Raw genomic sequence first — 15,895 nt, forward strand, 5'->3', positions numbered from 1 at the left:
CCCAAAGAAATGCCACCCCACACCATGACTGACCCACCCCCAAACCGGTCATGCTGGAGGATGTTGCAGGCAGCAGAACGTTCTCCACGGCATCTCCAGACTCTGTCACGTGCACAGTGTGAACCTGCTTTCATCTGTGAAGAGCACAGGGCGCCAGTGACGAATTTGCCAATCTTGGTGTTCTCTGGCAAATGCCAAATGTCCTGCACGGTGTTGGGCTGTAAGCACAACCCCCACCTGTGGACGCCGGGCCCTCATACCACCCTCATGGAGTCTGTTTCTGACCGTTTGAGCAGACACATGCACATTTGTGGCCTGCTAGAGGTCATTTTGCAGGGCTATGGCAGTGCTCCTCCTTGCACAAAGGCGGAGGTAGCGGTCCTGCTGCTGGGTTGTTGCCCTCCTCCACGTCTCCTGATGTACTGGCCTGTCTCCTGGTAGCGCCTCCATGCTCTGGACACTACGCTGACAGACACAGCAAACCTTCTTGCCACAGCTCGCATTGATGTGCCATCCTGGATGAGCTGCACTACCTGAGCCATTTGTGTGGGTTGTAGACTCCGTCTCATGCTACCACTAGAGTGAAAGCACCGCCAGCATTCAAAAGTGACCAAAACATCAGCCAGGAAGCATAGGAACTGAGAAGTGGTCTGTGGTCACCACCTGCAGAACCACTCCTTTATTGGGGGTGTCTTGCTAATTGCCTATAATGTCCACCTGTTGTCTATTCCATTTCCACAACAGCATGTGAAATGTATTGTCAATCAGTGTTGCTTCCTAAGTGGACAGTTTGATTTCACAGAAGTGTGATTGACTTGGAGTTACATTGTGTTGTTTAAGTGTTCCCTTTATTTTTTTGAGCAGTGTATATGAGGGGTAATGCACTTGAGAACAAGTTGACCATCCTGTAGCCTAACTCTTATGTACCCCGCTTAGCCTTGGAAACAAGTTGTTCAGCTGAGCTACCATGTCAACACATTTAGACATTGATCAGCTTCCATACTCACTTTTTTACACACCTAAATAGCAGTTAATATTTCAAATGAACTCCTATAACTTTTCTTAGACAAGCTGTGTGTGAAAGTTAAATCGCCAGGAGTAAGGTTGGGTTTATGTAGGCTACATTGACGTCTGATTTGCCCAAAGGACATCATTTTAACGTGAAGCTAGGTATACTATCCTTTGTCTATGGTTGATTAGCTCTTTGGAAGTTTAGAAGTAGTTGCCATTAGCTTTATAAATAAGATTCCAACCAGCCATTAGTGCTTAAAAAAGATGCTATTGCTCTCTAAAGCCTTAGTAAACACTGTCGGTGTAAGAAACGCTATTGCACAGACAGAGGGCGCCTAGGAGGCGGCAATAAATAAAGGAGCAGAGACCGCAAAACATAACATTCTCAAACATCCGCTATGTTCCTTCCCACTATTCTGTGAATCTCCATTTCTCCACCCCTCACGGTTCGTTTGTTTTCCTCGCGACGCGGAGGAGAGCGTATTCATACGCGCAAGTAGGTGGAGAAAATAAAAAGTGAACGATATTGACTATAAGCGACAGCCAACACAGTGTGAAAGTGGCACCAGTTGGCATTCCCAAAGACCGTCGTTTGATCTGCTTTTCATACATGTCCCCATAGAGGGCTGTTACTGAGGGAGGTGTCCTCCTAGTTGGTGACGGTTACAGTAGGCGACACGGAGCCTGTACGTTGTCCTGGCCAGGTAAGTGTGTCGTGTCAGTCTACCTTGGAAGTCATAAGGGTTTATCAATAGGCCTATAACATTCACAGTTTTACGCGCTACAAAACGTTCAGAAAGATAACTGTTGCCATTCAAATGTTAGTCTTTATTTGTACTCCTGCGTCACCCATATTGACAACATAAAATATTGACATTGTTGCCAATTATGCGTGCATTCAGACATATTGTGTCACATTTCTAGCGTGCGTAATATGCGCATAAGTTATTGCCGCGAGAATGGCATGCTATGATTTTGGGCGTCGACAGTAATCGCACTTCTGACCAAGGACGAGTTGCAATAGTCTAATTGTGTAATAGACACTGTACATTGTGCGGTTCATCTTTCCAATTCGTCTATCGACAGACCATGCGGGGCGACTTGTTAACGAACCATTGTTAATCATATGCATACAGTAGATCATCAGATCTCTTGTGAAAAGGCAATACATAGCCTACTGTACTAAACCAGTTAGCCGAGCAACCATTACATGGCATTAGTCGACTAAATTCAACTCCAAGAGTTACGATGGAGTTGAGCAGCGGCTAGTCTGGGCGGACTGGAGCTCCGACATCACATACCATTTATTTTGATCGATTACTATGGATTTCAGCACCCAAAGAATAGCATGCAATATTGTCCAATTACAGTCCGCACACACTAGTTGCAGCTCAACAACATCATTAATCGTGGAGTTGAGGTTAGTCGCTAACATGGCACATGACAGCTCTATGACGAATTCCACATTTTTAACCTATTAAAAAAAAGTGTACGATTGCATGCTCTTGGCTTCCTAAGGTAAGTTTGACAGACCTGTGAGCTCAGTTCTGTCCAATGTGTGTCTTATCATCACAACAACAGCACTGACTTTGCAGCCTGGTCCCATAGACTAGGCGGAACATAGTAAAGGTAAATGCGTGCCTCTGAAATTAGTATGATATGTTACATTTTGTATGGTTACATAAGACAGATGGTTATTTATAGCAAAAAGGAAATAGGACAGCTGGTCGGGGTGGATGAGTGGGCGTATAACACAAACATGCAAGTTCAAATCTCATATGGACAACTTTAGCATTTTAGGTAATTAACAACCTTTCAGCTACTTTCTAATTTTTAGCTACTTTGCAACTACTTTCACTGTTAGCTAACCCTTCCCGGAACCTTAACCCTTTTAGCTAACCCTAACCGGTTAACCTAACTCCTAAACTCAACCTTAAGCCTAAACCCTAGCCTAGCTAATGTTAGCCACCTAGCTAGAATTCTTAACATACGTTTTTCAAATTCATAAAATATTATACGTTTGCACATTCTAAACATATAATATGAATTGTAATTTGTAAGATATCATACAAAATGGGTGATAGACATCCACAAATTAATACATACCATATGAAACGTAGCATATCATACTAAATGGAGTGTCTCAGATTTACATAGAGAATAATACGAAATGCTCTGAGACCAGTTTGGACTCTGAGATGGATGATGCAGCTGAAATATGGCCAGCACTGGAGCTCCTCTGCCAAGGCGTTTATACACAGACAATAACCCACTATGTGTTCTCTCGCCCATCAAAGAGTGAACACGGGCACGGCATTGATCAGTGTTTAAGTTGAGGATGTATAGGCCTACATTATATCCTCTCACTCTGTGCCAGAAGACCAATGAGACCAACACATCAGTGTCATCCGTAATCACGCCCGACAGATTATCTCTCTCAAGGACTACATGTGAAGAGTTTAATTCCAAAACGGTATTTATCAATTTTCAGAAATGTTAGTAAATTAGATTTTTTTCTTTCAAGAGTTTATGAAATAAACTGTTTTTTTTTCTTTCTCATCTAATCATGGCATTGGGTTGTTCAATGACAGGCATGTACAGTTGAAGTCGGAAGTTTACATACACCTTAGGCAAATACATTTAAACTCCGTTATTCACAATTCTTGACATTTAATCGGAGTAAAAATTTCCTGTTTTACGTCAGTTAGGATCACCATTTTATTTTAGGAATGTGAAATGTCAGAATAATAGTAGAGAAAATGATTTATTTCAGCTTTTATATCTTTCATCACATTCCCAGTGGGTCAGAAGTTTACATACACTCAATTAGTATTTGGTAGCATTGCCTTTCAATTGTTTAACTTGGGTCAAACGTTTCGGGTAGCCTTCCACAAGCTTCCCACAATATGTTGGGTGAATTTTGGCCCATTCCTCCTGACAGAGCTGGTGTAACTGAGTCAGGTCTGTAGTTCTCCTTGCTCACAAATGCTTTTTCAGTTCTGCCCACAAATTTTCTATAGGATTGAGGTCAGGGCTCTGTGATGGCCACTCCAATACCTTGACTTTGTTGTCCTTAAGCCATTTTGCCACAACTTTGGAAGTATGCTTGGGGTCATTGTCCATTTGGAAGATCCATTTGTGACCAAGCTTTAACTTCCTGACTGATGTCACGAGATGTTGCTTCAATATATCCACATCATTTTAATTCCTCATGGTGCCATCTATTTTTTGAATTGCACCAGTCTCTAGTGCAGAAAAGCACCCCCACAACATGATGCTGCCACCCCCGTGCTTCACGGTTGGGATGGTGTTCTTTTGCTTGCAAGCCTCCCCCTTTGTTCCTCCAAACATAACAATGGTCATTATGGCCAAACAGTTCTATTTTTGTTTCATCAGACCAGAGGACATTTCTCCAAAAAGTACGATCTTTGTCCCCATGTGCAGTTGCAAACCGTAGTCTGGCTTTTTTTATGCCGGTTTTGGAGCAGTGGTTTCTTCCTTGCTGAGCGGCTTTTCAGGTTATGTCGATATAGGACTCGTTTTACTGTGAATATAGATACTTTTGTACCGGTTTCCTCCAGAATCTTCACACGGTCCTCTGCTGTTGTTCTGGGATTGATTTGCACTTTTCACACCAAAGTACGTTAATCTCTAGGAGACAGAACGCGTCTCCTTCCTGAGCGAGATGACGGCTGCGTGGTCCCATGGTGTTTATACTTGCGTACTATTGTTTGTACAGACGAACGTGGTACCTTCAGGCATTTGGAAATTGCTCCCAAGGATGAACCAGACTTTTCTGAGGACTTGGCTGATTTCTTTTGATTTTCCCATGATGTCAAGGATAGAGGCACTGAGTTTGAAGGTAGGCCTTGAAATACATCCACAGGTACACCTCCAATTGACTCAAATTATGTCAATTAGCCTATCAGAAGCTTCTAAAGCCACGACATCGTTTTCTGGAATTTTCCAAGCTGTTTAAAGGCATTGTCAACTTAGTGTATGTAAACGTCTGACCCACTGGAATTGTGATACAGTTCTGCAAACAATTGTTGGAAAAATTACTTGTTTCATGCACAAAGTAGATGTCCTAACCGACTTGCCTAAACTATAGTTTGTTAACAAGACATTTGTGGAGTGGTTGAAAAATGAGTTTTAATGACTCCAACCTAAGTGTATGTACATTTCAGACTTCAACTGTATACATTTTTTATTTAACCTTTATTTAACTAGGCAAGTCAGTTAAGAACAAATTCTTATTTACAATGACGGCCTAGACCTGCCAAACCCGGATGGCGGTTAGTCAATTGTGGGACTCCCAATCATAGCCAGTTGTGATACAACCTGGATTCAAACCAGGGTGTCTGTAGTGACACTTCAAGCACTGAGATGCAGTGCCTTAGACCGCTGTGTCACTCTGGAGCCCTGAGTAAGCCTTGAGGTGGTACCACCCAGCACATCTAGAAGGGAGTGTATTTCATATCGAACCCCACCCTTGAGATGACATAGAGGCACCTGATTTGAACCGCTAGGGGAAAATGGACAGATTTACTAAAAAATACCAAAAAATACAACTTTTTCAACGAACTCTCAAAATGAAGACTAGAAATTCCGTTTCACTATAATATCTGGTTTTCGATAAATCCTTTTTAAAATATTTTTTTATATACAGGATAAGAACATTCCATTCAAGGTAAACAATGGATATATAGCATTTTGCATCAAAACACATTCATATTTTACACAGACATAAAGTAACCATAAATATTAATTTCTTGAAAATTGGTGGATATAGTGTTTTTGAAATAAACTCTTCATGTGCTCATCTGTGGCCAGAAAAAGTCCCACAAGATAAGATTATTTTATCTTGACCCTCAATCGGGAACAGACAGGCTGCCACTGTTGGCACTGCCACTGGCATAATTGTTTTTCTATGAATGAGGGCGCTCTTCAGGGAAGGCTGTCTAGTCAAACCATGGCTTGTCTGGTCATAAGGCTCCCCAGCCTGTTCTTGGAATATCGGTCCAGTTACTGATAAAACAATTATTCTAAGAATGCTCCATTGTCATTCTAAGAATTTCCTGTAACTTCCAATTTGAGGTATTTATGACTACATACAGTGGGGAGAACAAGTATTTGATACACTGCCGATTTTGCAAGTTTTCCTACTTACAAAGCATGTAGAGGTCTGTAATTTTTATCATAGGTACACTTCAACTGTGAGAGGCAGAATCTAAAACAAAAATCCAGAAAATCACATTGTATGATTTTTAAGTAATACATTTTCATTTTATTGCATGACATAAGTATTTGATACATCAGAAAAGCAAAACTTAATATTTGGTACAGAAACCTTTGTTTGCAATTATAGAGATCATACGTTTCCTGTAGTTCTTGACCAGGTTTGCACACACTGCAGCAGGGATTTTGGCCCACTCCTCCATACAGACCTTCTCCAGATCCTTCAGGTTTCGGGGCTGTCGCTGGGTAATACGGACTTTCAGCTCCCTCCAAAGATTTCTATTGGGTTCAGGTCTGGAGACTGGCTAGGCCACTCCAGGACCTTGAGATGCTTCTTACGGAGCCACTCCTTAGTTGCCCTGGCTGTGTTTCGGGTCGTTGTCATGCTGGAAGACCCAGCCACGACCCATCTTCAATGCTCTTACGGAGGGAAGGAGGTTGTTGGCCAAGATCTCGCGATACATGGCCCCATCCATCCTCCCCTCAATACGGTGCAGTCGTCCTGTCCCCTTTGCAGAAAAGCATCCCCAAAGAATGATGTTTCCACCTCCATGCTTCACGGTTGGGATGGTGTTCTTGGGGTTGTACTCATCCTTCTTTTCCTCCAAACACGGCGAGTGGAGTTTAGACCAAAACGCTCTATTTTTGTCTCATCAGACCACATGACCTTCTCCCATTCCTCCTCTGGATCATCCAGATGGTCATTGGCAAACTTCAGACAGGCCTGGGCATGCGCTGGCTTAAGCAGGGGGACCTTGCGTGCGCTGCAGGATTTTAATCCATGACGGCATAGTGTGTTACTAATGGTTTTCTTTGAGACTGTGGTCCCAGCTCTCTTCAGGTCATTGACCAGGGCCTGCCGTGTAGTTCTGGGCTGATCCCTCACCTTCCTAATGATCATTGATGCCCCACGAGGTGAGATCTTGCATGGAGCCCCAGACCAAGGGAGATTGACCGTCATCTTGAATTTCTTCCATTTTCTAATAATTGCGGCAACAGTTGTTGCCTTATCACCAAGCTGCTTGCCTATTGTCCTGTAGCCCATCCCAGTCTTGTGCAGGTCTACAATTTTTTATCCCTGATATCCTTACACAGCTATCTGGTCTTGACCATTGTTGGAGTCTGAGGTTGGAGTCTGTTTGATTGAGTGTGTGAACAGGTGTCTTTTATACAGGTAAAGAGTTCAAACAGGTGCAGTTAATACAGGTTAATGAGTGGAGAACAGGAGGGCTTCTTAAAGAAAAACTAACAGGTCTGTGAGAGCCGGAAGTCTTACTGGTCGGTAGGTGATCAAATACTTATGCCATGCAATAAAATGCAAATTAATTACTTAAAAATCATACAATGTGATTTTCTGGATTTTTGTTTTAGATTCCGTCTCTCACAGTTGAAGTGTACCTATGATAAAAATTACAGACCTCTACATGCTTTGTAAGTAGGAAAACCTGCAAAATCGGCAGTGTATCAAATACTTGTTCTCCCCACTGTACATAAGCTTTCATTGTAGCTTTAATTTTAAAAATACTAGTAGTAATTTAATTTTAAAACTAGTATTAGTAGTTTTATTTTAAAAGTAGTAATTTCATTTTGAAACTAGTGGGAGTCATTTCTTTGAAACTAGTAGTAGTAATTTCCCTTTGAAACTTGTAGTAGTAGTTTCACTTTGAAACTAGTAGTAGTAGTAAATTCTTTGAAACTAGTAGTAGTAATTTCTTTGAAACTAGTAGTAGTAATTTCATTTTGAAACTATTCTGTCTTCCTTCCTTCCCGTTTTGGGCTGAAACTCTCAGGTTTGTGTACGAGGAAGGCCGAGCTTAGAGAATTAAACATTGATTAGGGTTAGGCTATGTTTCTTCATACTGCAATGGATGCCATGCGATATTTGCTTGGTTGTTTGTGTATGTTCTGCTTGCGAGGCCTCAAGTTCTTGTTGATACAGTTTAATACTAACAGTCTTGCCAGTGATCCAAACGTGTGTGAACACACTCTCTCCAACTCACTTCCTCTCTTCCAGTCAGTCCACGTTTATGTGGGTGATTGATTAACCTTCTTTAGTATTTAAATCTCTCTACCACGTATCTAGTATTAGTCAGAGGAAATGACTGCTCACTCCACAGCCTAATGCAATCCGTCAACTGTTGTCCCCAAGACAATATCATAATGCTGTGAAACAGTGGAACATCAATAGCACCTTTTCAGTTGAGTTTAAAGTTTAAGTTTAATAAATCCGACAATAGATTATTCGCCTTTATTAGTGCTTGCAAATCCAGAGTCACATTTCGTCTCACCCAAAACAATAGATTTGCCTAAGGAAATCAGTCAATTCAAATACATTAAGTAGGGCCTTATCTATAGATTTCACATGACTGGGATACAGATATGCATCTGTCGGTCACAGATACAGTATCAATGCCTAAGGAATCAATGCACCAACAGGGTCATATTTTACAGACAAAATTGTGTTATAACAACCTTTGTGCCCTGAGAGTTGTTTCTTTTTAGCCCCCCCTCCCTCAATTTTATAAAGAACTACATATTACTTCACAGGAAATGACATATAATAGATAAACACATCTCCCTCTCTGCAGGATGCAGGAAGTGTGTCTGGACTGATATTTTAATCTGATTTAAATGAAGACCAAACGCGTGCTGCACTAACTGAGGGGTTGTCGTAGCAACTATCTGAGATGGGTAGAAGCCGACTTCATTTTTCCTCCTAATTTGTGTAGTCATCATCTCCGGCGTTTTGTAACATGTTGTGTTTCGTCCTTATAACCCCTGTGTGACACTGTCTAGTCTAATGTATTCTTCTTCCCTTCCTTTCTAACAATTTATTTAGCTATTTCCATCAGCTACATGGGTAATACTCAGTTTTGGTCATGTATTCTACACTGAACAAAAATATAAAAGCAACATGTAAATTGTTGGTTCCATGTTTCATAAAAATATAAAAGCAACATGTAAATTGTTGGTCCCATGTTTCATAAAAATATAAAAGCAACATGTAAATTGTTGGTTCCATGTTTCATGAGCTGAAATAAAATGTCCCAGAAATGTTCCATATGCGCAAAAAGCTTATTTTACTCAATTTTACTCTGTACATCCCTGTTAGTGAGCATTACTAATTTGCCAAGATAATTCACCCACCTGACAGGTGTGGCTTATCAAGCAGCTGATGAAACTGCATGATCATTACACAGGTGCACCTTGTGCTGGGGACAATAAAATGCCACTCTAAAATGTGCAGTTGTGTCACACAACGCAGTCTTGAAGAAGCGTCCACTAGAGCTGTTGCCAGAGAATTTAATGTCTCTACCATAAGCCGCCCAACGTCGTTTTAGAGAATTTGGCAGTACGTCCAACCGGCCTCACAATCGCAGACCACATGTAACCACGCCAGCCCAGGAATTCCACATCAGTCTGAGGGAGTGCTGAGGAGTATTTTTGTCTGTAATAAAGCCATTTTGTGGGGGAAAAACAAATTCTGATTGGCTGGTTCAAGTTCTGGCTGAGTTACAGTTCATATAAGAAAATCAGTTAAGCTTTTTGTGCGTATGTAAAATTCTGTAATCTTTTATTTCAGCTCATGAAACATGGGACCAACACTTCACATGTTGCGTTTCTATTTTTGTTCAGTGTAAAATACCCTTCAAAAGTAATTCTAAGATGTCCGTTAGAAGGGGGATGAGAGGATTGATGAGAAGACAACAAAGAACAGCGGGATATGAAAAGGGGTTATTTTTGGATGCATGCAGCATTGTGCCACGTGCCGTCGCCGTGACCACATGAGTGGTTGCCATGTAGGAGCTGTCCCATGCAGAGACATTTTCAGTGGACGAGCTTTGTCTTCCACCTGGTGCTCTCTCTCCCCCTCTCTTTCACGTACTGTACTTATGGTGAAGGAATGGCTCTCAATGAATTTACACATGCACTGACGCCACACACACACACACACACACACACACACACACACACACACACACACAGCTGTTATGAAACAATGCCATTTTCATTTAATTTAAGGCAGTCTATGGGAAGCTCAGAACAATCCCTGGGCACTCATAGCCTGGCCTTTTGAATGCATCCGAGTGAGGTGAGCAGCTGTGGATACTGAGGGTAACGCCAATGATAACTGATTGCTTGTCCAAACCCAGGGAGGATGTCTTATTAATCATTATTAACTGGGTGGTTTGAGCCATGAATGCTTATTGGCTGAAAGCCGTGGTATATGATCTGATATACCACGGCTTTCAGCCATTCAGCATTCAGGGTATGACAAAACATTTATTTATTTAAAATAAAAAATATATACAGTTGAAGTCGGAAGTTTACATACACTTATGTTGGAGTCATTAAAACTTGTTTTTCAACCACTCCACAAATGTCTTGTTAACAAACTATAGTTTTGACAAGTCGGTTAGGACATCTACTTTGTGCATGACAAGTAATTTTTCCATCAGTTGTTTAGAGACAGATTATTTCACTTATAATTCACTGTATCGCAATCCCAGTGGGTCAGAAGTTTACATACACTAAGTTGACTGTGCCTTTAAACAGCTTGGAAAATTCCAGAAAATGATGTCATGGCTTTAGAAGCCTCATAATTTGAGTCGATTGGAGGTGTACCTGTGGGTGTATTTCAAGGCCTACCTTCAAACTCAGTTCCTCTTTGCATGACATCATGGGAAAATCAAAAGAAATCAGCCAAGACCTCAGAAAAATAATTGTAGAATTGTAGTCTGGTTCATCCTTGGGAGCACTTTCCAAATGCCTGAAAGTACCACGTTCATCTGTACAAACAATGGTACACAAGTATAAACACCACGGGACCACGCAGCCATCATACCACTCAGGAAGGAGACGCGGTCTGTCTCCTAGAGATGAACGTACTTTGGTGTGAAAAGTGCAAATCAATCCCAGAACAACAGCAGAGGACCCTTTGAAGATGCTGGAGGAAACAGGTACAAAAGTTTCTATATCCACAGTAAAACGAGTCCTATATTGACATAACCTGAATGGCCGCTCAGAAAGGAAAAAGCCACTGCTCCAAAACCGCAAAAAATTGGGCACATGGGGACAAAGATCGTACTTTTTGGAGAAATGTCTTCTGGTCTGATGAAACAAAAATAGAACTGTTTGGCCATAATTACCATTGTTATATTTGGAGGATAAAGGGGGAGGCTTACAAGCTGAAGAACACCATCCCAACCGTGAAGCACGGGGGTGTCAGCATCATGTTGTGGGGGCGCTTTGCTGCAGGAGGGACTGGTGCAATTCACAAAATAGATGGCCATCATGAGAAGGAAAATTACGTGGATATATTGAAGCAACGTCTCAAATGGATCTGCCAAATGGACAATGACCCCAAGCATACTTCCAAAGTTGTGGCAAAATGACTTAAGGACAACAAAGTCAAGGTATTGGAGTGGCCATCACAGAGCCCTGACCTCAATACTATAGAAAATGTGTGGGCAGAACTGAAAAAGCATGTGCGAGCAAGGAGGCCTACAAACCTGACTCGGTTACACCAGCTCTGTCAGGAGGAATGGGCCAAAATTCACCCAACTTATTGTGGGAAGCTTGTGGAAGGCTACCTGAAACGTTTGACCCAAGTTAAACAATTGAAAGGCAATGCTACCAAATACTAATTGAGTATGTAAACTTCTGACCCACTGGGAATGTGATGAAAGAAATAAAAGCTGAAATAAATAATTCTCTCTACTATTATTCTGACATTTCATACTCTTAAAATAAAGTGGTGATCGTAACTGACCTAATACAGGGAATTTGTACTAAATTAAATGACAGGAATTGTGAAAAACTGAGTTTAAATGTACTTGGCTAAGGTGTATGTAATCTTCCGACTTCAACTGTACGTTGGTAACCAACTTAAATTAGCAATAAGGCACCTCTGGGGTTTGTGGTATGTGGAAATATATATATATATATATATATATATATATATATATATACCATATGTTGCGTCGTGCTGAAGAACAGCCCTTAGTCATGGTATATTGGCCATATACCATACCCCCTCGGGCCTTATTGCTTAAATATAATACTATACTATTGATCACATAGTTAGCCCATAGGTTGCTGTTATTCAATTCAAAGACACAGGTACAGTAAGCAGTGAAAACTCAGCCAAGATGCTCTATCCACTTAGACATATGGTTTATAAGGACTTATAAACTGGGTGGTTTGAGCCCTAGCTATTTCAGTGGATGTTGCACACATTTCTACCAGCAAATGTGTTCAATTATATCCATGGTATGAAAGGGATAATTAACAAGGGGCTATGCATTCTATGCAAACTTTTCCATAGGATGCATAGCCCCTCCTTGATTATCCCTTCTCTGACACCATTTTGTGGGATTGTGAGAAGACTAGTACTAGCTAAGAGAGTGAAGGGTGGCTGTTTGACATAGCACAATAAGGAAATGGACTGCAGGCTATCTGGCAGTGTTTGTATAGTGATTTAGAACCACTGAGGTTGATACAGTGGATCCAATCCAAACCAAGGATCTCAGGAAGTGTGATATTCATTCCCTAAAGGCAGATATGTTAAACCAGTCTGAGGGGGATACAATATTGCTTCTTAATTTGTGGCTCCTGTCATAACAGTTGAGTCTCTCGTCCGGTGAGCGGCTCAGACCACGTCAAGCTAACGTCAACATCCTTCTGTGGTTGATATGGAGCTCTGGGCTCAGACCACGACAAGTGTCCTCGTCACTGTTCTAATGCTTCTTCTTCATCATGTTGGAAGACTAGGGCCAGGATTCAATATAAGGCACGTTATAGAGCAACGCATTGCTCTCGACTTTGAAAGGTAATTTACGCTTGAGCTGAAATAAATGCGCAGCGTTTACCATGAATGCGATTTCGGAACCTCCTTGCTGTTCCGGCCTAGAAGTAGTGTTACAAGTTGCCAGGATAGGGCAGAGCCAATGTAGACTTTAACTGGGTACAAAGATAAATAAGTATAGCACAGCACATGGTAGATTTCTAGTGAATACACAGCATTCCGGTTAGGTTCAGTGGATACGCAGCAAACTAGCACAGCAAACGTGAGGATGCCACACAAAAGTTCAAGTTAATCGCAATTTATTTAAAGAAATGTATATCTAACTAGGCAAGTCAGTTAAGAATAAATTCTTACTTCCAATGATGGCCTACACCGGCCAAACCCGGACGACGCTGGGCTAATTGTGCACCGCCTTATGGGTCTCCCAATCACGGCCAGTTGGGATACAGACTGGATTCAAACCAGGTTGTCTGTAGTGTCGCCTCGAGCACTGAGATGCAGTGCCTTAAACTGCTGTACCACTCAGGAGCAATAAGTACAACTACAGTTGTGACCAAAAGTTTTGAGAATGACGCAAATATACATTTTCACAAAGTCTGCTGCCTCAGTGTCTTTAGATATTTTTGTTAGATGTTACTATGGAATACTGAAGTATAATTACAAGCATGTCAAGTGTCAAAGGCTTTTATTGACAATTACATGAAGTTGATGCAAAGAGTCAATATTGCAGTGTTGACCCTTCTTTTTCAAGACCTCTGCAATCCTCCCTGGCATGCTGTCAATTAACTCTGGGCCACATCCTGACTGATGGCAGCCCATTTTTGCATAATCAATGCTTGGAGTTAGTCAGAATTTGTGGGTTTTTGTTGGTCCACCCGCCTCTTGAGGATTGACCACAAGTTTTCAATGGGATTAAGGTCTGGGGAGTTTCCTGGCCATGGACCCAAAATATCGATGTTTTGTTTCTCGAGCTACTTAGTTATCACTTTTGCCTTATGGCAAGGTGCTCCATCATGCTGGAAAAGGCATTTTTCGTCATCAAACAGTTCCTGGATAGTTGGGAGAAGTTGCTCTCGGAGGATGTGTTGGTACCATTCTTTATTCATGGCTGTGTTCTTAGGCAAAATTATTAGTGAGCCCACTTCCTTGGCTGAGAAGCAACCCCACACATGAATGGTCTCAGGATGCTTTACTGTTGGCATGACACAGGACTGATGGTAGCGCTCACCTTGTCTTCTCCGGACAAGCTTTTTTCCGGATGCCCCAAACAATCGGAAAGGGGATTCATCAGAGAAAATGGCTTCACTCCAGTCCTCAGCAGTCCAATCCCTGTACCTTTTGCAGAATATTAGTCTGTCCCTAATGTTTTTCTTGGAGAGAAGTGGCTTCTTTGCTGCCCTTCTTGACACCAAGCCATCCTTCAAAAGTTTTCACCTCACTGTGCATGCAGATGCACTCACACCTGCCTGCTGCCATTCCTAAGCAAGCTCTGTACTGGTGGTGCCCCGATCCCGCAGCTGAATCAACTTTAGGAGACGATCCTGGCACTTGCCGGACTTTTTTGGGTGCCCAGAAGCCTTCTTCACAGCAATTGAGCTGCTCTCCTTGAAGTTCTTGATGATCCAATAAATGGTTGATTTAGGTGCAATATTACTGGCTGCAATATCCTTGCCTGTGAAGCCCTTTTTGTGCAAAGCAATGATAACAGCACCTGTTTACTTGCAGGTAACCATGGATGACAGAGGAAGAACAATGATTCCAAGCACCACCCTCCTTTTGAAGCTTCCAGTCTGTTATTCGAACTCAATCAGCATGACAGAGTGATCTCCAGCCTTGTCCTCGTCAACACTCACACCTGTGTTAACGAGAGAATCACTGACATGATGTCAGCTGGTCCTTTTGTGGCAGGGCTGAAATGAAGTGGAAATGTTTTTTGGGGATTCAGTTCATTTGGATGGCAAAGAGGGACTTTGCAATTAATTACAATTAATCTTATCACTCTTCATAACATTCTGGAGTATATGCAAATTCCCATCACACAAACTGAGGCAGCAGACTTTGTGAAAATTAATATTTGTGTCATTCTCAACTTTTGGCCTTGACTGTACTAAATATTATGGCTCTAGGCAAATGTAGAATGTTCACAGCATGAAATGCAATACAAATTCTGCACTTTACCTGGTTGTTCTCCAAGTTGCCAAGAAACAGCCAATATTCTTTCCCTTAATTTCACTTTAACAATGAAGCTCAATAAGAACACTAAAGATCGCCCTTGCGGGAGAGCGGCATGGCAGCTTGGATCCCGACCGCTGGCTTCGTCTCCCTATCTACCTATCAGCCCCCGGAGCACACCATGTGTTCCTCTTTTAAAGGGAGCTCAATTACGGTGCATTCGTAAAGTATTCAGACCCCTTGACTTTTTCCAGATTTTGTTATTTTATAACCTTGTTCTAAAATGTATTAAATAATACATTTCCCTCATAAATCTACACACAAACTCCACAATGACAAAGCGAAAACAGGTATTTAGAAATGTTTGCAAATGTATTACTAATAAAAAACAGAAATACCTTATTTACATAAGTAAAAAAAATGTATTTCACCTTTATTTAACCAGGTAGGATAGTTGAGAACAAGTTCTCATTTACAACTGCGACCTGGCCAAGATAAAGCAAAGCAGTGCGACACAAACAACAACACAGAGTTACACATGGAATAAACAAATGTACAGTCAATAACACAATAGAAAAAAGTATATATACAGTGTGTGCAAATGAGGTAAGATTAGGGAGGTAAGGCAATAAATAGGCCGTAGTGGCGAAGTAATTACAATTTAGC

General features: G+C 41.5%; 1 protein-coding gene across 2 annotated transcripts in view; it reads left to right on the forward strand.

Annotated features, from left to right (window-relative positions):
- Positions 1 to 1,373: 1,373 nt before the first annotated feature.
- The window catches only part of LOC139387575 (guanine nucleotide binding protein (G protein), gamma 12a), a 61,811-nt gene continuing 47,289 nt past the window's right edge, over positions 1,374 to 15,895 (forward strand). The window contains exons 1-2 of one of the 2 annotated variants that reach the window (XM_071133905.1): positions 1,430 to 1,507; positions 1,634 to 1,715. The gene's annotated coding sequence lies outside the window, so the exon portion shown is untranslated. Of the gene's footprint in view, positions 1,716 to 15,895 lie in introns of both variants that reach the window. The other variant, XM_071133906.1, reaches the window with a different exon arrangement.

The sequence above is a fragment of the Oncorhynchus clarkii genome, chromosome 28 (assembly GCF_045791955.1).
Source record: "Oncorhynchus clarkii lewisi isolate Uvic-CL-2024 chromosome 28, UVic_Ocla_1.0, whole genome shotgun sequence".
Taxonomy (NCBI): Eukaryota; Metazoa; Chordata; class Actinopteri; order Salmoniformes; family Salmonidae; genus Oncorhynchus; species Oncorhynchus clarkii.